Raw genomic sequence first — 20149 nt, forward strand, 5'->3', positions numbered from 1 at the left:
TATGTCTACTTCAATACACTAAGCAAAGAGAAATGAATTCCTGTTTGACTAAAATTTGATATATATACACTCACACTCACATACACACACACACACACACACACATATATATATATGTATGTATGTATGTACGAGAGAGGGGGGGGAGTGTGTGAGTTGTTAGGGATTAATCTAGGACCTCATCATGGTAGGGAAGTGTTCTCCCTGATCTATACATTATATCCTTAGCCTCGGCCAAGGCAACCGAGAACACAGAGCAGCAAGCAGCTCTGCTGTCAGCAATGAAAGGGCAGAAGATTTGTTGTAGGACACATGACCTTACCTTGGCATTCTCCCCCATCCAGATAGCCTAATGGTAAAGCTCTTCATGAGAGAATCACAGCCTAACAGGAAGGTTTGAGCCATGGTCTATTTAAATGGGAGCCACTACTAAGAAGACGGAGAACTCAGGAAATGTGTTGTATTCTGAGATATGCACAGCAAAGCTGACCATTTCCTAGATCCCACAGCGGCAAAGGGGCACAATGAGGTAAGCAACACTGCTTAGAGGAGCTGGGTAAGTGCCCAGATCTAAACGGGCAGCTACAGAGGTCAGGAGTGGGAAACGATCTTATCAGCCTTGTCTCTTCCATACTTCCCATCTGATTACCAAGTTAGCCAGCTCTCAAAAGGTGACCGGATTGCCAGAAAGAGGAACCTACTGCCAATTACCTAGATATACCCAGGTCTGGTTGGTTGTTTTAGGGGATGGCACCAAGGGCTAAGCTTATAATAGAATTAAGCAAAGCTCTACCACTGAACTACTCTTCAGTCTAACGAACAAGTTCATTTTTTAAAAACTACATTTATTATATTTCTTTTGTGTATGTGTGTGCATGTGTGGAGGTCAGCTGAGTTGGAGTTGTTTCTCTTCTTCCACCATGTGGTGGAAGACACTTTTGCCTGCTAAGTCATCTTGCCAGCCCTGAGTTCTTAATCATCAGCCCCATTAGTAATCATCCGCTAATGAAGACAAACTGAAATGTCTTCAAAGGACTAAACTAGTTGTGGCACATGCACTAAGGAGGGCAGAGACCAGAGGGTCTCTGTGAATTCGAGGCCAGAGCGCTTGCCTAGCAAGCGCAAGGCCCTGGGTTCGGTCCCCAGCTCCGAAAAAAAGAAAATAAAAAAAAAAAAAAAAACAATAAAAAAGACTAAGATGAAAAGATCAGTTCTCTCAAAATAAACTTTATTTTACAGACAAGGTCTTATTATATACCCCGAGCTGACTTTAAACTCAAATAGCTGAGAATTATCTTAAACTTCTGATCCTCCTTCGTCCACCTCTCAAGTGCTGAAACCAGAGGCTGCATTAATAATGCTGTGACACTAGGCCTGGCTTTATGTGGTCTTGAGGCGTGAACCCAGAGCTTCAAACATGAGAGGCAGACACTCCTCCCTAGCCAAGAAGTAGGCATTTTAGACCCTACAAAAAGACCTGTAAAAACCAGGCTTATGCACTCGTAAAGTCTAGAGCTTAGGTGGCTGAGGCAGAAGGATCCTGAGTACAAGCAAGGCCTCAGTTACACAGTGAGTTTGAGGCTAGTGTGAGCTACACAGAAAGACACTGACTCAAATAATATGGAAATAAATACATAAATGCATAAATGAAAAAAGCAAGAGAAGAAAAACACCTGAAAATTTTCTGAATGGTACCCCATGTGAAACTTGATCCCAGGAAACTATGATTACATGGTGAAAGACAAAGGAAGAACTAAACAGAAGGAATAAGGTACAAACACATACACATGTGTGTTGAGTGTGGTGTCAGTGCCGTATGTCCTGCTCCATCACTCTCTGCCTTTTTCCTCTGGCACAAGGTCTCGCTGAACCTGGAGCTAGGCTTGCAGTCAACCAGCCTCAAATCTTCCTGTCTCTGCCCTCAAAGTGCTGGGGTTATGAGCACACATGCATTCACACTCAACTTTTTACATATATTCTGTGATCTGAACTCAGGTTCCTATGCTTGCACAGGAAGTGATTCTGCCCACTGAGCCATCCCTCTACATGGAATATACACACATTTTTTAAAAAGTGTTGAGGACAGGCATGTAGGGAAAAAAAAAAAAGAAAAAAGACAAATCTAAAATCAACGAAAATGCTTCGTATAAAGTACACAGAAAAGCAAAGGCAAGAATACAAGCCACATTTCTTTCAACCTGTAGTATGTTTTATTCTTACCTGTATAGAAAGATGTAACTCTTCACTCAACCTGGAGCTCACTGACTCAGCCAGACAAGCTAGCAAGCCCTTGAGGACTCCTGTCTCTGCCCACAGCAATCAGATTCCAGATGCACAGTGCCTTGCCTGGCTTATGTGGGTGCTAGAGATCCAAGTTCAAGTCCTCACATTTACACAGCAAGTACTTTATCCACTAAGCTATCTCCCCAGCTCTGTAATTTAAAAATACTCAATGTTTTTAATCCCTAAAATATAAGCAGACAAATGACTCAATTAATTATACCATGTTGTCTTTGTTGTGTTTCCTTTTTTCCCCCTAAGACAGGGTCTTGCTATATAGTCCAGGCTGACTTCAAATTTATAGTGAGTGACCCTCCTGCCTTGGCCTCCCAAATGTCAGGATTAGAAGAGTGAGTCACCATACCCAGCTGTGTGTTGTTTGCTTGTTTGTTTGCTTGTTTGTTTTTGAGACAGGTTCTCACTATATAGACTAGCACTCACTATGTAGCCCAGGCTAGTCTCAAACTCATGGTCCTCATCCTTCCAAGTGCTAGGATTGTGATGCATAGCCAGCATACCATATGCTACCATAGCCAACTTTAGTTACCTCATGTTTGACCTTTCTAGTGTTATAGGTTGACAATATAAAATTAAATAAAAATCCTTTCATCCACTTAAATTGAAAATATCAGTCTTAAGCTAGGCATTATGGATAAGTAGTTGACAAAGATACCCAACATTACCTGCACACGCACATGCACAAAGTTTGTGATCACAAACTGCTCACTGAAACGATAGGTTGATAAGTGTGTAATGCTCAAGGGAAAGATAAAAGGATAAAATCTTTTCAGAGACTTGTGTAATCCAGTGTTTTATGTAGTCCAGACTGGCTGTGAATTCATGATCTTCCTCTCTCAGCCTCCCACATACTGGGAATACAGGTATGTTCTGCCTGGGTTCACAAATACTCTAAAATTCGTAGAGTTAATGGCTGCATGACCTGTTAATAGCCTTGAAACCACTAAATTGTAAATGGTGTGTGAACTATATAGCATGTGAGTTGTATTTCAATACAGTTATAAATACTAAGATAATGAGGCCATAGAGCAGTGGTTCTCACCTTTAACACAGTGTCTCATGTGTGGTGACCCCAACAATAAAACTATTTTGTTGCTATGTAAATATCTGATATGCAGAATATCTTATATGCAACCCCCCAAATGGGTCACCACCCACAGGTTGAGAACTGCTGTCACAGACAATTCCTTCTCCTAAAAGAGGGAAAAATAACTTGGAAGCACACCACAATGTTCTCTACTGTCCCCCCACCCCCTCCAACCCACCAACCAGGAGCAAAACCCAAACATTTCCCCGGGGCTGAAAGAGAGACACTGCAGGAAATTCCTTAGGCAGATTAGTTAAGTCATTGTCTATGAAGTTCAAAGCCCAACCACTCCCATGTTTTCAGTTCAGACTGACACAAACCATATTTAGAAATGAGCTCCACAAAAATGCTTTGAAAAATTTTACTCTCAACAATCATAAATTTAAAATATCTATCCAGGCAAGAGAAGACACCTTAGAAGATCCAGTCCATAGTCTGTCCCTCCTTAATCCCAGTTCTCTTTTGGTTCCTCTTATCTGTGACCACATCTAAAAGTGAAGCTCCAGGCTGGAGAGATGGCTCAGCGGTTAAGAGCACTGACTGCTCTTCCAGAGGTCCTGAGTTCAAATCCCAGCAACCACATGGTGGCTCAGAACCATCTGTAATGGGATCCGATGCCTTCTTCTGGTGTGTCTGAGACAGCGACAATGTACTCATATATAATAAATAAATAAAATCTTTAAAAGTGAAGCTCCCTGGTGGGCATGTCCTCCTAGCTCTCCTCCTACTCCCAGCCGTCTTCAAGTGCTATGGCTCCTCAGAGCCTGTGGGGCACCCTTGTTATTTCTGACACCACCAACCATATCCTCCCACGGAAGATTGTGCAACACTGCCCTTCCCAGGCATCCATGCCTCATTCCGCATCCTAATACCTAGTTTTCTCATGACCTATTTCCCTTGTCACAACCGTCTACATGCTCCCTCCTAGCATGTGGAAGGCTCTTTGGGCTTCTTGGGATATCTCAGAAGTAGTTTTGACCAAGATTGAGTTAAGGGCCACACTGTGTTCTGTCAGATTGTTTCTACATTAGCATTACTGTCCTAACACACAGTTTACCATCTCCCTGTACATCCCTGCTATCTCCAAGGCACAAGATCACTGACTTCATTCACGATAGTTAAGAATCAAGGGCTGAGGGGTTGGGGATTTAGCTCAGTGGTAGAGCACTTGCCTAGCAAGCACAAGGCCCTGGGTTCGGTCCTCAGCTCCAGAAAAGAAAAAAAGAATCAAGGGCTGAGGCCATAGTAGGTAAAGTGCTTGCCATGAAAGCAAAGACCACAGTTTGATTTCCCAATACCCAGGTGAAAAGGCTGGGTATAGAGTAAATACATGCTTGCAATCCCAGTGCTGCGGAAGGAGAGACAACCTAGATCCTGGGGCTCACTGGCCAATCACTGAGTACCAAGTCCCAGAGAAAGACTCTGGCTCAAAAACCAAAACAGACCCAGGGTAAATGACTCTTGAAGAGTAATACCCAAGGTTGACCTCTGATCCCCACACACATATACACAACGCACATGAGCATCTGTACAACACATAACCCACCCATTCATGTACACATATAAATAGAAGATATGCAAGAATCACTTGGGAGATAATAGAAGAATGGTGAATCTGAGAGCAACCTGGGCTGTACAGCAAGATCAAAGAAGAAACTGGGAGAGAGAAAAAGAGGAGGGAAGGTCAGAGAAAAGGAAGGAGGACCTCCTTTAGACAGCATACAGGCTATCTCTGAACTGGTCCCAACCAAGGCACATCCACCACGAGAAAGCCTTCTGTGAACATCGGAAACAGAGTATGTTAGTGCTCGGGCTCCACTGCAGCCATGAAAGCCCTCAGGAAAGACTGCGCTTCCACCGCACACCGGCTCATGGAGAAATGCAAACCTCAAGCAGCAACTTAATAAATAAGGAAGCCAAGCATGATGGCAAGTCTTCACCATCACCAGTCCAGAGACAGAGGCAGAGGCAGGATGATCTCTTTGAATTTGATGCCAGTTTGGTCTACATATAGAGTTTAAAGTCACCCAAAGCTACAGTATGAGGTTCAGTCTCAAAAAAATAAACAAGAGAGTGTAAGGCCACAGAACTAAGCATTGGACTTTACTCCATCTTACAAGATTGGACACTCAGTACTCAGTCCTTTAACACAGTGGTTCTTACCACAGCTGACCTACCTATGAGGCATTAGGGAAAGGGGTTCTTTCCTGGCCTCTCACACTCATTTGGGTTATCACAACTGAGGAAATGCCAGTAGCATCTAGCTGATAGAAGCCAGAGACTCAGAGAAACATCTTCTAAAATACACAGCTGCCTTCACAGCAAGGATCTTCCACCCCAACATGCCAACAGTGTAGCACTGAGAAACCCTGATCACAAATGCTTTGAGCACTTCCAAGTTACCTAATGCATTAGGTAATACATTATGAAACTATCTCTTGGCTGCATGTGGTAGTACATAATATCTGTTTTCTCAATACTTAGAAAGCTAAAGCAAATGGACTATGAGAATTCGAGGGTAGTCTGAGCTACAAAGCAGTCTTGTCTCAAAATAAGCCCAATTAAGTTACTTTTTCTGGCCAAGCAGTGATGACAAATGTCTTTCATCTCAGCATTCATAAGGCAGAGGCAGGTGAATCTGAGCTCAATTTAAGACCATCCAGGCCAATGGAGTTCCAGGAAGGCTACACAGAGAAACCCTGTTTCAAAAAAATAAATAAACAAACAAACAAACAAACAAAAAAACCTTACTTTTTCTGGAGACATGTTACAACCTTCTTCTATTAAGGAACAAGTTCCCAAGACATCAAGAGATATCATTATTAAAGAGATGACGGGTAAATGCTAACTTAGTAGTTTAGAAAACAATTCAAGAAGGGGAGCCCTAGAGACCTAACCCAGCTAGACTGGCAAGCTGTGAGCACGGGGTCTATATGCTCCCTGCCCACAGACGCTTTTTTACACAGGTGCCAGGCATCCTAACTCAGGACTTCATGCTTGTGCTGTGTGTGCTTTACTCACCCAGCCACCTTTCCTACCCCATTCCCATCCTTTCTTGCAGCAAACCCATCCCTCCAACTGACCCTTGTGGCCATGCCAGGACACCCAGCCATGCTGATCATGCTGAATATAGCCTCACCTCACAGAGTTTTGAGTAGCAATCTCCCCCAACCCCAAGGCCTGAAGAGGACATGACATCATCTCAACCCTATCACAAAATGTTCCCGTGTCTCCCAGAGGAAGAAGGCACAAAGGTGGAAAGTGTGGCACGTCTTAGACCTTAAGGCCTCATCATCTGCCACCTCAAATCAGTGCTCAACAGCAGCCAGTCAGGAGCCACCTCATTTCCTGCTCAAGGCCAGTAAAAATAGGAAGTGGGGGAGGAAGTTCACAAAGCAGAAACAAAAGTAATCACGGCCCAGCTTCCTGAACACAAATCACTCAGCAAGGAGGGGTATCATTAAATGGAAAGGCAGGCAGGAGAGCCAAGGCCAGAGGAGAGGAAATGACTCTTCCAGTCCACCAAGCCCATAGCATTTACTGTGCACAAGTGGCTGTCTTAACAGAAAAACTGAACAAAGTCAGATGCCAGCTATTACACAGAAATGAATGCTAAAGTATTTTAATTCAAAGACTAATGCATAGACTGCTGAAATGGAAATTGTATTAGAACGCACATAGTCCATGAAAAGTGAGGGAAGTCAAGACTCAGTTACTTTTTTTCTAGTCAAGACATGGCAGAAGGGCTAGAGAAATGATTGAGGAATTAAAAGCACTTGATGTTCTTCTAGAGGACCAGAGTCCTGTTCCTGTGAGGCAGCTTCACAACCTCCAATTCCAGGGGATTCCATACCTCAGAGCACACACACAGGTGGCACACATGCACTCATAAGTAAAATTAAAAAAATATTTAAAAAGTAGTAGTGGTAGTAGCAGCAGCAGCAATAGCAAGAGTGGCAGAAGCTGGGGCCATACTTGGTGGCAGAGCACTTGACCAGCACACGTGAGCTCTCAGGTTCCATCCCCACCACCATCAAGTAGGTAGATGATCAAGCTTCACACAAATCAGCCCAGTCACCCAGACATGAACAAAAGAGACACAGCTCCTGCTTTCAAGCAGCTATCAGCCTACAGTAGAAGGGGACAGGCGGTGGGGACTGACTGCCTCTGAGCTAACACTTGCTCTATCAGGCTTTACCACAAAATATGGCATTTCTCCACAAAACCAAAGTAGGTTATCATTAGTGGCTCTGAGGCATTTTATATCTAGTGATCTACAAACAACTTATCATTTCATTTAAGAAGAAGAAAAACTGTTCTAACCACAAAGTCAACACAGTTGAGATTTACTCTAAAATAAGAGGGCTTTAGGAAAAAAATATGCCAAAATGTGTTAAATGGTCCTTTTTAGGGACAGGCTTAATTCTGTTTAAATTGAAGGTTGGGGAGCTGAAGAAACGGATGAGTGGTTAAGAGTGCCTGGTCCCCAGCACCCAAATCAGGCAGCTTACAACTGCCTGCCTGTAGCTCTAGTTTGAGGGGAGGCCTCTGGCCTCTAGGGGCACCTGCATGCACATAGTGTACATTAACAAACATAGGCACGCAAACGTGCGTATACATACATACATACATACATACATACACACACACACACACACACACACACACACACACACACAAACACACACAATCTTTAATAAGTAAATACATTGAGGGTTTATTGTATTTTAGTTTTGTTTGTGCTTTTTTTTTTTGGTGAGAGGAAAATCAAAGCCTGACTTGTTTTTTAAACAGTTGCTACAGTTGCTACATCAGTAGTAGAAAAGTAAACAGGGGGGGTGGGGGTTGGGGGTGAAGAGATGGCTCAGTGGTTAAGAGCACTGACTGCTCTTCCAGAGGTCCTGAGTTCAATTCCCAGCTCCCGCATGGTAGGTCACAACCATCTGTAATGGGATCTGATGCCTTCTTCTGGTGTGTCTGAAGACAGCTACAATGTACTCACATATGTAAAATAAATAATTCAAAAAGAAAAGTAAACGAGATATAGGATAATCAGCATGGAATTCCACACAAAGAATGCCTATTTAATAACAGTTACAAAAAAAAGTTTTACTTGGTCTTGTGCAGACAGATCTAGTCATCACTCTGATTTTCTAATGACAGAAGGACTCATATTTCTCTGCATTTAAAATGAGCATTTACTCTTTTCAGAGTTATAAACTCTTAAAACTTGCTGCTATTGGGCAAAGTACTGGAACTTATAAAGTAACTTTACCACAGAAACAAGAACAAACCAAACATCAGAACACAAATCTGCCAAACAGAGATCTTCAAAAGGAGAACTGGGCATGAGGGCAAAGCCTGCCTGACATCACATCACTTGGGAAGTAGGCACTAGGATCAGGAGTTCAAGGCCAGCCTGGGGCATACAAAGACTCTGTCTCAGAATCTTGAGGAGAGTTTTGTCCACAAACATCCCCCTACGACATCAACAAAGACTGACAATGCTGAGTTTTGGGGGTAGGAACAATCTTACTATGTAGCCCAGGCAGAACTTAAGCTCATGATCCTTCTGCCTTAGAATCCAGAGTATAGGAGCAAAGGTATGCAATACTACACCTGGCAAAATTGTCTCTTACACTTCACACTTCTGAAACATTTGCTTGGATAAAGTTTTCATTTATAAACTAAGACGGTCTTGACAAGGGCTAAAGAGATGGCTTTAATTATCTGGAGGTGGGAATGGATCCCATAGGAGGATTCTGTCCCAAAAGACTGTCATCTTCTACCAAAATACCAGGTTCCTTTATATAACTGGTCTTGAACTCATGATCCTCTTCTTCAACCTATCCCCCAAATGCTGAGATCCAGGCTTATGCTGTCACGCTAGGGATTCAGTAAATTTGCTATCATACCACATAGAACTTACAGAACTGACTTACTCACATTTACTAGTTTGTTGTAAAGGGTATCACCAACTACACAGACGCGGAGATGCACAGAGCAGAGCACTTAGGAAGGAGCATAAAGCATCCAAGCCCTTTCCAGGTGTGCCATCCTCTAGAAACCTCTTGAAGCTCTTGAGCCCCAGCCCTTGGCATATATGGAGGCCTCATTACTCAGGCAGGACATGAAACCTCAGCCACTAATGACCAGTTCACTCAGTCACTCTCTATCCTACAGGCCTGGGTGAAACTCTAAGTCCTAATCCTCAAAAATCACCTAGGTTTTTTCAGGTGAACAGTACCCAGCCTGAAGCTCTCCAGGTCCTGCCAGCCCAGTGATCTAATTAGTATACAAAAACATTAGTTCAAAGGTTCCACAAACTTCAGAGGCTGTATGCCAAGATGGAAGAAAATCAAATAGGTATTTCACAACTATCACATCAAAACATTCTTCAAGTCAGGCATGGGGGTATATGCACGTAACCCAGCACTTAGAAACCTTAGGCTAGAGCACAGAGAGTTCTAGGCCAACCTGAGCACAGGAAGACACTGTCTGAAAAAGAAAAAAATAGTTTGAAAATTTGCAAAACAAGTTGAATTGGTATAAACTTATTATTGTATCCTTTAGAGAACTATTTAAGAGGCTAGAGAAATGGCTCCATGACTAAGCACTGGCTGCTCTTCCAAAGGGTTTGGGTTCCATCCCAGCACCCACAAGACAGCTCACAACCATCTATAACTCTATTCCAGGAAAGCCAACACCTTCTCTTTTTTTGTTTTGTTTGGTTTGACTTGGTTTTTCAAACATGGTTTCTCTGTGTAGTCTTGGCTGTCCTAGAACTCAACTCTGTAGACCCTGGACTCAGAGATCCACCTGCCTCTGCCTCCTGAGTACTGGGATTAAAGATGTGTGCCACCACTCAGCTCCCAACACCTTCTTCTGACCTCCACAGGTACCAGGCATCCACATGGTGTACATATATACATAGAGGCAAAACACTAATATACCTAAAATAAAAATCTCTTAAAAAGAAAATTATTCAAGATAACTTAAAATTCCACACTGCTACTTAGTGGTATATGTCAAAAAATAACTTTAAAATTACTTGTCTTACTATTAAGGAGTATTATATAAATTTAGACACTTTCAAAAAGTTAATATAATTTATGGCCAGACCTAATATCATATCTCTAACACAGCACTTGCAGGGAAAGATCAAGTTTAGGCTGGGCAAAGTAGCACACAATTTAATCTAAGCACTCTCTGTGAGTTTGAGGCCAGCTTGGTCTACATATTGAGTACCAGGACAGACAGGGTAGAGACCCTGTCAGAGAGAGAGAGAGAGAGAGAAGGGGGAAGGGAGAGAGAGGGAGGGAGAGAGAGGGAGAGGGAGAAAGAGGGAGAGGGAGGGAGCGGGAGAGAGGGAGGGAGGGAGAGGGGGAGAGAGAGAGACAGAGAGAGATAGAGACAGAGACACAGAGACACAGAGACAGAGAAAATTTAAGAGCAACCTGGGCTACACAGTAAGGCTCTAGTTGCAAAAACAAAAGAACATGTAAAACACCCACAGATGATTTCACTAATGGATAATTATGGTTTCTCTTTCCTCCAAGCTGGGCACGCTGACTCTACTAAGTTATATACCCTACAAGCCCTGTCATCTGTCAAGAAGACCAGCAAGTTAGAAACAAAATTAGGAACCTGTTTTTCCCATAACATTTCAGCAGGTCACACAGTCAGAAATTCAGGAGAGAGGGAGAGGGAGAGGGAGAGGGAGGGGGAGGGGGAGGAGGAGGGGGAGGGGAGGGGGAGGGGAGGGGGAGAGTGTGTGTACGAGTGAGTGCGTGTGCATGTACGCCTGCTTGTCTATCTGTCTATGATGGGTATCGAACCCAGGGCTCTGCCCATGCTAAGCAAACAATCTCCCCCCACCCCCCCACCCCAGAGCTGGGGACCGAACCCAGGACCTTGCGCTTCCTAGGCAAGCGCTCTACCACTGAGCTAAATCCCCAACCCTAAGCAAACATTCTTGCACTGAGCTCTGCCCCAAGACCAGAAATGACCTCACATGGGCTCCCTAGGCAGGAAAGGCTTATGCTGGCTTCCTACTCTGCCACTTTCCCAGACCTTCAATTACTGAGGCCCAAATGTATGCACAGCCCTTCTCTAGACATCAGGGATACAGAAGTACTACCTAGTTCAATGGGCTAGAAAGGCCCTTACCTGCTGCTACGTGAAAGATGCTCCAATACAAAAAAACATGGAAGGCAGGTCCTGCCAAAATGCCATGGCTGTTGCTATGGCCTGGGCAGTCCTATTCATCTGGATGTGAATTTCTGCTCTCAGTAAACATCAGCAGAGTGAAAGGCGATTAGTAGTAACTCTATGACCTTAAACAAGTCAGCTGAAATCTTGTGTGTCAGTTTCCTTAGTAGAACAGAGTGGCTAAACTGTAGAGCATAGGACTTGGCACATCTCCAGACCCAGGAAATGGAAACAGCCACTTCTCAAGAGCCTTGGGCTAGCTTAGGGTATCTTTGGCAACTCCTCACTCTGGTCCACTAGACAAATCCACCCCAATCCCACATTACAGTTAACAACTCACAGAAATAGAACCTACCTTCCTGCAGTTGTGGCCCCAATTCCCAAAATCCAGGCAACAAACTAAACGTGCCACCTGGTGTGCTCCAGCAGAAAAGGAGGTCATAGCTCTTTCCCTCTTCTCAGCCCATCACTGACTCCTCCTTCAGCTCCAAGCTAGAAGGAAGTGGTGGGCACAGCTGAGGACAGGGCACTATGACCTTTCACAAAGCACAGGACAAAGTTACTTAAGCACAGCATCTCCCTCTCCCTGGAGACTCAGGGGCAGCACAAGTCCTTGGGAGCTGCTCAGAGGGCCCAATTTCACCTCTCCTTGCCTAGAACACCCAAGTCTGGGAACCAGGAGGCAAGTTTCCTCTGCCTCTGGAACCAGGGTGATGGGGTAGGGAAGATTGAGCTCTCCCAGGTTCCTTAACCATAACTGAATCTCATTAGTATCTAACTCCCAAGTCATTTTTAGTAAGAAAATGTGATTGTTTTTCTAGTGGTATCTAACGCTAATTCTACATTAAAACCTTCCCATTGCTGACAGAACTCTGTGAGTTCCAGGTCAGCCTGGTCTAAACAGCAAGTTCCAGGCCTGCCAGAGCTCCATAGTGAGCCCCTGCCCCACAAGAGAGGGTTGGTGGGGGGGCAGTTAAAAGAAAAGTAGGACCAGTAAGATGGCTCAATGGGTCAGTGGGTTAAGTTTCTTGCTTCCAAGCCTGATGATCCGATTCCCAAGACACACAAATGTAGAAGCCAAAATCCAATTCCTGCAAATTGTCCTCTGACATCCACATGTATGTCATGGTACTCATGCCCACACATACACATAAATAAATTTTCAAATGCAATTAAAGAATTTTTAAAGGAATGCCATATCAAGGGATGAGTCTTAAAACATACACTAAATACACAGGTTTTTGTTAAGAAAACAAATGACACCAGTCGGGGGCTACATAGTGAAACCCTGTCCCAAAAAGAAAAGACAAGAGAAGAAAAGAAAACCAATGGCACCATGAACTACAAGAATCATCTTAGAAGAGACCCACATATATTGCATTAAGAAGCTCATTACCTAAACTAGACATGAGTTCAAAGACAAAAAAAGAGTAACATGTATAATTTTATAAATGGTACTACCATCAGCACACAGACAGCAAGGAAAGCTGCCACACACCAATGACATGCCATCACTAAAATAACCCACTTTTGACCCCTCTGAGAACTTTCCTGTTTTCAATTCTTTGTGTCTGGTTATCTAGGAGACACATCACATCAACCTTGAAACAAGGCCTGTGGTGAGCTCGGGGCACATAAGCTCTTAACCCCAGCACTAAGGAGGCAGACAGGGAAAATAGTTTCCAGCTAGCCAAGATACACTACTTAGCCAGATCTTGTCCCCAAAAAAAGACCCTTACCCTCATTTTATTTTTTCTACAAAGTTAGCTATATTCAAGATCCATTAGCTCAGCTGTGAATGGTAATGCTGGTATATGTTGTCATCCCATCATCTGGAATGCTAAGACACAGGATCACTGAGTTCAAGGCCATCCTAGTCTACACAGTGAGTACCTGGTCAGCTTGGGCTACATAGTAAAACCTTGCCTGGAATTAAACTTTCATTATCTCATTAAAGCCATGTTGATTGGACCACCTTAACTCCCATGGAGCTTTTCCTGAGCTCTGGCTGCCTTTGCTGTAGCTGCTGCTTGTGCTTGTCTCACCGAATGAACTGCAAATGCTGTGACGGATGTAAGCTACAGGCTCACTTTACTGTACTGCCCAGTGTAACAAAAACACATTCCCACCGGGACCTGTTCTAAGGGCTTTATATTAACACAGTAAAACTGAATTGTAAGCTTACTGTGGTGGCTCGTGCTTACACTACACCAATCCAGAAACTGAGGCAGGAGAACTGTTGAGAGATGAGATCAGCCTAGGCTACACAGTAAAGTTCCATGCCAGCCAGTTTGGGCTAAAGAGATGGCATCTCAAATTCAAAAAAAAAAAAAAAAATCACACTAACTCACATTATTTCCTCTCCTATTTTCATACTGGGTAAAGCAAGTTTAGTGATTTAGAGGCTAGTGACTAGTAAGCAGGACTTTAGTTTGACTGGTCCTTGCTCTCTGCTCCCTATATATATAACTGGATACCACAAACATTTCTGTTAAAATGTATTAATTTTTAAAATGAAAATAATAAAAAAAATGAGCATGCTGGCATATACCAGTATGAGAGGCTAAGACAAGAGGATCTTGAATTTGAGGCTAGCATGGGCTACTCAGCAAGATCTAGTCTCAAAATTAATATTAAAAAATGTTAGACTGGGGCTGGAGAGATGGCTCAGTGGTTAAGAGCACTGACTGCTCTTCCAGAGGTCCTGAGTTCAAATCCTAGCAACCACATGGTGGCTCACAGCCATCTATTAATAAGATAAATAAATCTTTAAAAAAAAGCGTTAAAAAAAAGTTAGACTGTTAAAAATTTACTGTTTGCACTAAAAAATGCTCTAAGAAAATTAAAAGTTCTACGCTGCTATACTTATTCTTAAGTTTGTACTACAGAACCTCTAAGTGGATAAGCCAAATGTCGTTCTTCTTGAAAAAGAGATGAGGATATGTCTGGTGACATACACTTGTAATAAAAGCACTCAGGGCGCTGAGACAGAAGACTGGACTACTTAACAACCTGAGTTGTTTGTTGTTTTTGTATTTTGGCTTTGTTTCCCCCCCTCAAACCCCCTCCCTGTCACCCCATCCCAAACACAACCTGTTCTCTTTCTATCACCTGCCCCCAGCTTTTCTTTCTACACTCAGAAATTTATTTCTTTCTCTAATTCAAACGGGCACATAAGTACACTGTTCTGAAACTTGATCTTACTGATTTAATTCTTAATTTGAGGATACTGAGAATCACAACCAGGGTCCTCAAGATGCTGTGGAAGCACTGAGCTGACCCCCATTCTATTTCCATCTTAACGTGGGGTCTCGTGAGATAGATGATGTGGAAAGGGTGTAGACTCCAATGGGAACACCATCCGCGAAAAGCTCTTACATGTACACAATACATTTAGAATGTGAAGCAGTATGGAGGTTAACTGGAGGCAACAATAACAGCATGTCAGTTCTGAATGGATCGCAAGGCTGGGAGGACTACTCAAAGGGACACACACACAACACTGCAGTAACCCTGGCTGGCAAAGTGATACGGCAGTAACGCAGATATCAACACTAATTATACACCCCAGGCTTGCTCACCTTGCAGCTTCATTCATGTCCCCATCCTGTCTAAGCAGCCTGTGCTCTTACAATGGAGCTGGAGTCACTAACTCTCCCCACCCTATCAGCTAAGCTCAGCCTTCTTCAGAAAGTTTCCCTTGACACATTCAGGTTGGCTTTCCTGCCCGAGCAGTTTGGGAAGAGCCTGTCTGTCATCACTTCCCACTCTCTGGTTAACACCTTTGTCACTAAGCCCAGGAACAGTTTCAGGGGGACGAAATTAGGCTCAAAGATGACTGATGCATTAACCAGAAGGCCAATAACCACATCTGTACCAAAATAGCTAGCCCTAGCTGGAAGTTTACCAAGCTCGAAGATCTCATGGCAACACTAAAAGAAAGGTGCAATGCTGGCCCCGTCTACAGCTAGTAGACCAGAAGCTACTACAGCACTTTGGATACAGCTTGGACCTCTGTGGCAGAAACTTCCAGATGAAATTATGAACAGTATAAGGAAGGACATAAGTACACTGCTCCTTTGATACTGCAAGGACTATGCACCACCACTCCTGGTGAGGACTCCACACAGAGAAACCCTCACTCCACCTAAGCTAGCTCTCTTGCACCCACCACCCCAACGTCTACAGATATCATCCCAAACCTCTCCTGGAAACACAAGTCTTTCTTGGGGTATACAAAATTAGGTTTAAGCTTTCTGGCCACAAACACATTCCAAACATGCCTTCCTTGGGGTTATAGCTGGGTCAGTTTGGCTTGAATTTAAAGTTTTCTCTGAAATTTGTCAAACTCTATTTACAAAATGTCTCTTGGCCAATGTTTGCATCTCCTCTATAGATAGCAAATTTGTATTATTTTTTATTTTATTCTCTGATGGTCATTGATTCAACAAATTCTCAATTGTTTCCAGAACAGTATGTTCTAGACCCCGATGAAAAACACAGTGAACGGGATGGGGATTTGGCTCAGTGATAGAGCATTTGCCTAGCAAGCACAAAGCTCTGGGTTGGTCTCCAGCTCCGGACAAAAAAAAAAAAGAAAAGAAAAGAAAAACACAGTGAATGAAACAGACAAGATTCCTGAAACCTGGGGTTGGGGATTTAGCTCAGTGGTAGAGCGCTTACTAGCAAACACAAGGCCCTGGGTTCGGTCCTCAGCTCCGGACAAAAAAAAAAAAAAAAAAAAAATTCCTGAAACCTTGCACAACTTTATTGATGTCTCTCTCTAGGTACTTGAGACACTTCAGAGACAGTCTTCTCCAGGCTGTGTCTCTTAGCTAATAATGGCCTGTACCATAGGTGTCTATGAGCTAGCTAAATTCACTGGGTTACTTTCTTCCTAACCAGAGTAGGACTAGAGCAGTCCCTAAGAAAAAAGATACAAAATCTAAATCAAGGTTTAGGGGAGACCAGATGCAGTGGACCATGCCTTTAATCCCAGCACTCAGGAGGCAGAGACAGGTGGATCTCTGTAAGTTTCAGGCCAGCTTGGTCTACAAAGTGAGCTCCAGGACAGCCAGGGCTACATAGAAAAACCTGTCTCAAAATAAAGTAAAACAACAAAGATGTAGGGAAGAATACAAATGACAAGAGTAATCTAAATCAAGAAGGAAAATAAGATTGTGGGACGTCAGCTAGCAAACCTTTAGATTCATCAGACAGGCCACCCTAGGAAGTAATGAAGGATTCTATAACTAGGGGTCATTTAGAAGGAAATAAAGAATTGACATAGAGAAACCAGATATGATGTCATATGCTTATAGTCCCAACTTGGTAAGTTGATGCAGGAGGATCTCAAGTTGGAGGCCAGCTTAGGTATATAAAAGACTCTCAAAAACACACAAGCAAACAATAAAAAAAGCAAAGCTGAAGTTAGGAAGAAACTGTCACTCCAAGGACCCAAGGACAAGGAAGTAAAGTGGTCGTTGCCTCCAAATCTACTCTGGATGTGAAGGGAAAAACATGGATCAAGGGTTGGGGAGGAAGCAAGAGTCTAGGCCTTAGAAAATAGCACTAGGCAGGTTGTGGTGGCGCACGCCGGTAGGATTTGCTGAAGGAGGCAGAGGCAGGAGGATCACAAGTTCGAGGCCAGCCTGGGCTACACATTTTTGGGCTGGAGAGATGGCTTAATGGTTTAATGGTTAAGAGCACTGACAGCTCTTCCAGAGGTCCTGAGTTCAATTCTCAGCAACCACATGGTGGCTCACAACCATCTGTAATGGGATCGGATGCCCTCTTCTGGTGTGTCTGAAGACAGCGACAGTGTATTCATATATAACAAATAAATAAATCTTTAAAAAAAAAAAAAAAGAAAAAGAAAATAGCACTAGACAGACAAGGTAAGGTGGAGCAATAAAGACAAGGTGAGAAAATAGACACTACTGCTCTTAGGTAGGCAGTCAAGAGCAAGGCTGGTTTGTAACAACAAGAATGGCTGCCCTCACCAAGTATTTACAAAGTCACAGCATCTGGGGAGGTAGCTCAGTGGTAACAGTGCACACCCAGCATGCCCAAACTTGTAAATTCAGGGCCTGAAGAGAGATGGCTCACAGGTTAAGAGCACTGGCTACGGGGTTGGGGATTTAGCTCAGTGGTAGAGCGCTTGCCTAGGAAGCGCAAGGCCCTGGGTTCGGTCCCCAGCTCCGGAAAAAAAAAAAAAAAAAAAGAGCACTGGCTACTCTTGCAAAGGACCTGGGTTTCGTCTCACCACCCACATGGCAGCTCACAACCATCTTTAACTTCAGACCCAGAGGATGGGTAGCCCTCTTCTGGTTTCAGTGGCTCTGTACACCCAGACTGCAGCCTTCAGACAATATCCATGCATATAAAACAAAAACAAAAATAAATACAATCTCAAAGTCTTGAGTTTTATCATAAAAAAAAAAAAGCACGGCAAAGAGGAAAAACAACTAAACAAAATGAAAAGGAAACAGAAACAAGCAAGCAGCAACCACTAGATGAACCAACAAGGGGGCCGTACATGGACAATATCTACCCAAAAACGTTTAGAGCACAACTCAACCGACACTTTGGGCTCTTTTTGAATTAATACTGAGAGAACCCGGCAATGGGCTCTTCTCACTCCAAACAAAGCAAATCCTTGTTCTAACCAACATTCTTTGTCCATCTAGGAAGGTCATTATTTTCCACTGAGGACAAAGTCTCACAGGAGAAGGGACAGAGTAGACACACGACTTCCCTGGAACGCAGAAGATCTAGGAGACACACAACTCCTGGTGTAGTAGGCTTCACATTCTCAACAGAATAAGTATTTAGTAAAATATTTTGTATTTGGTTTGGGTTTTTTTAAAGGATGCTGTCTTCCAAAAATCCAGAGATAATTTTAGATTGAAAAAAATCTAGGCTTGCCAAGGGAATCTGAGAACTTTTCTATCTTGGTCTCCAATGCTAACCTACGTATTCGTGTGCAAAAATAGAGGAAGATTAGAATCTCAAATGCCAGACTGAAAAGTTGCCACAACAAACTTGCACTCTTCATATGGAGTCTGTTATCTTGTCAGCAAGAAAGCTAATGAAACAGCAATGAGGGGTTGGGGATTTAGCTCACTGGTAGAGCACTTGCCTAGCAAGTGCAAGGCCCTGGGTTCGGTCCCCACCTCCGGCAAAAAAAAAAAAAAAAAAGAAACAGCAATGAAATCTTGTTAAATATGTATATTTTACACATATATGTATCACACACACATATATCAAATATAAGTATTCTCTGAACTTGTAAAGGAAAAGATCTTTTTAAAGATTACAAAATGGAAAGACTCACTATTTTCAAGGCACATAAAAACATCCAAACACACACCAACTCAAACTTGTAAGTAGCCCTTTACAAATACATTCTTAGAACTTTAAGCCTAAAATAAGATGATAATAATAAGACAACAATATGGTTACCTGGATGATTATCCTGGCACTTGGGAATATGCCTTAAAAATAAAAACAAACATAAAGGCAAGGCCTACTGGCCTACGTCTTTAATCCCAGCACTTGAGAAACTGAAGTAGAGAGATCTCTGTGAGCTTAAGGTCAATCTGGTCTACACAGTGAGATTCTAGTTCAAAATAAATATGAGTAAATAAACAAACAAAAACAAAAAAGGTTAAAAATGTTAAAGGTATTACAAGAAACAAACAGATTTCCAAGCATATCCACAAGGAGAAAAAAATGGAATGTTACCTTTGACCTCCATTTGTAAATTTAGCCTAAGACAATAATCAAATAAATCCGTTTTGCCACAAGTGACAGAGACAATCAAATACTCATCAGGGTTTGGATAAATTATGGTACTCGATGCTCTACTACAAAACCTCTAAGAGTGACACACACACACACTTACTGATGTCACCAAAATGTTAGCAGTGGTTGTCACCGAGTCGTAGCTGGTGTGTCCGCGGTCATTTTCCCTCCTGACACTTTGTATACAGTTGCGAGTGTTTTTTACAAGGACATTAGAATGAATTGCTTTCATAATGGCAATGGGTGTGGAAGGGCACGGACAATCCATTTTCAAATTGGGGGCTCCCCGGGCTAAGCGTTTTCCAGGCAATTTTGGTTAAAGTATAAACAAAATTCTTATCATGCCAAACAGGCATGCTCTTTTTCCCCTGCTCCACGCGGAGCAGGAAGACACACCCCTGACCCCTGCGCTCGCCCTACGGGTGTGGGTCCTTCCTCAGCCTTAACCCAGCCTGGGCCCTCCACTGACCCCCGCCGCGCCCACGGGCTCAACGAGAGCTAGGAAGGGGCGCGCGGCGGGCCCGGCAGCCGCGGGGCGGCCTGAGGGCAGCGGCGCCCGCCTGTGCCCGTGGACCCAGGTCGCCCACAGGCCGCTAGCCCTTGGCGCACGGTGCCGCGAGCTTCCGGGAACGGATCCCCCGCGGCGGCCCAAGGCAGCCGCGTCCTTCAGAGCGGACGCGCCCCTCAGGGTCTCAGTCCCGGGCGCGCGCCGAGAGGCCCCTCCAGGCTTCCGTCCGCCCGGCCAGC

At 43.6% G+C, this 20149-nt stretch overlaps 1 protein-coding gene across 11 annotated transcripts in view; it reads right to left on the reverse strand.

Annotated features, from left to right (window-relative positions):
- Positions 1-20149, reverse strand: part of Garre1 (granule associated Rac and RHOG effector 1) — a 78337-nt gene that overhangs the window by 57198 nt on the left and 990 nt on the right. For 4 of the 11 annotated variants that reach the window (XM_063261655.1, XM_063261650.1, XM_063261647.1 and 1 more), the window contains exon 1: positions 19061-19870. The exons of 4 other annotated variants lie outside the window; for them this stretch is intronic. The gene's annotated coding sequence lies outside the window, so the exon portion shown is untranslated. Of the gene's footprint in view, positions 1-11951; positions 14639-19060; positions 20060-20149 lie in introns of those variants that run through there. 3 more of the 11 variants (XM_006228851.5, XM_039111613.2, XM_008759156.4) reach the window with 3 other exon arrangements.

Source organism: Rattus norvegicus, chromosome 1 (genome assembly GCF_036323735.1).
Source record: "Rattus norvegicus strain BN/NHsdMcwi chromosome 1, GRCr8, whole genome shotgun sequence".
Classification (NCBI taxonomy): Eukaryota; Metazoa; Chordata; class Mammalia; order Rodentia; family Muridae; genus Rattus; species Rattus norvegicus.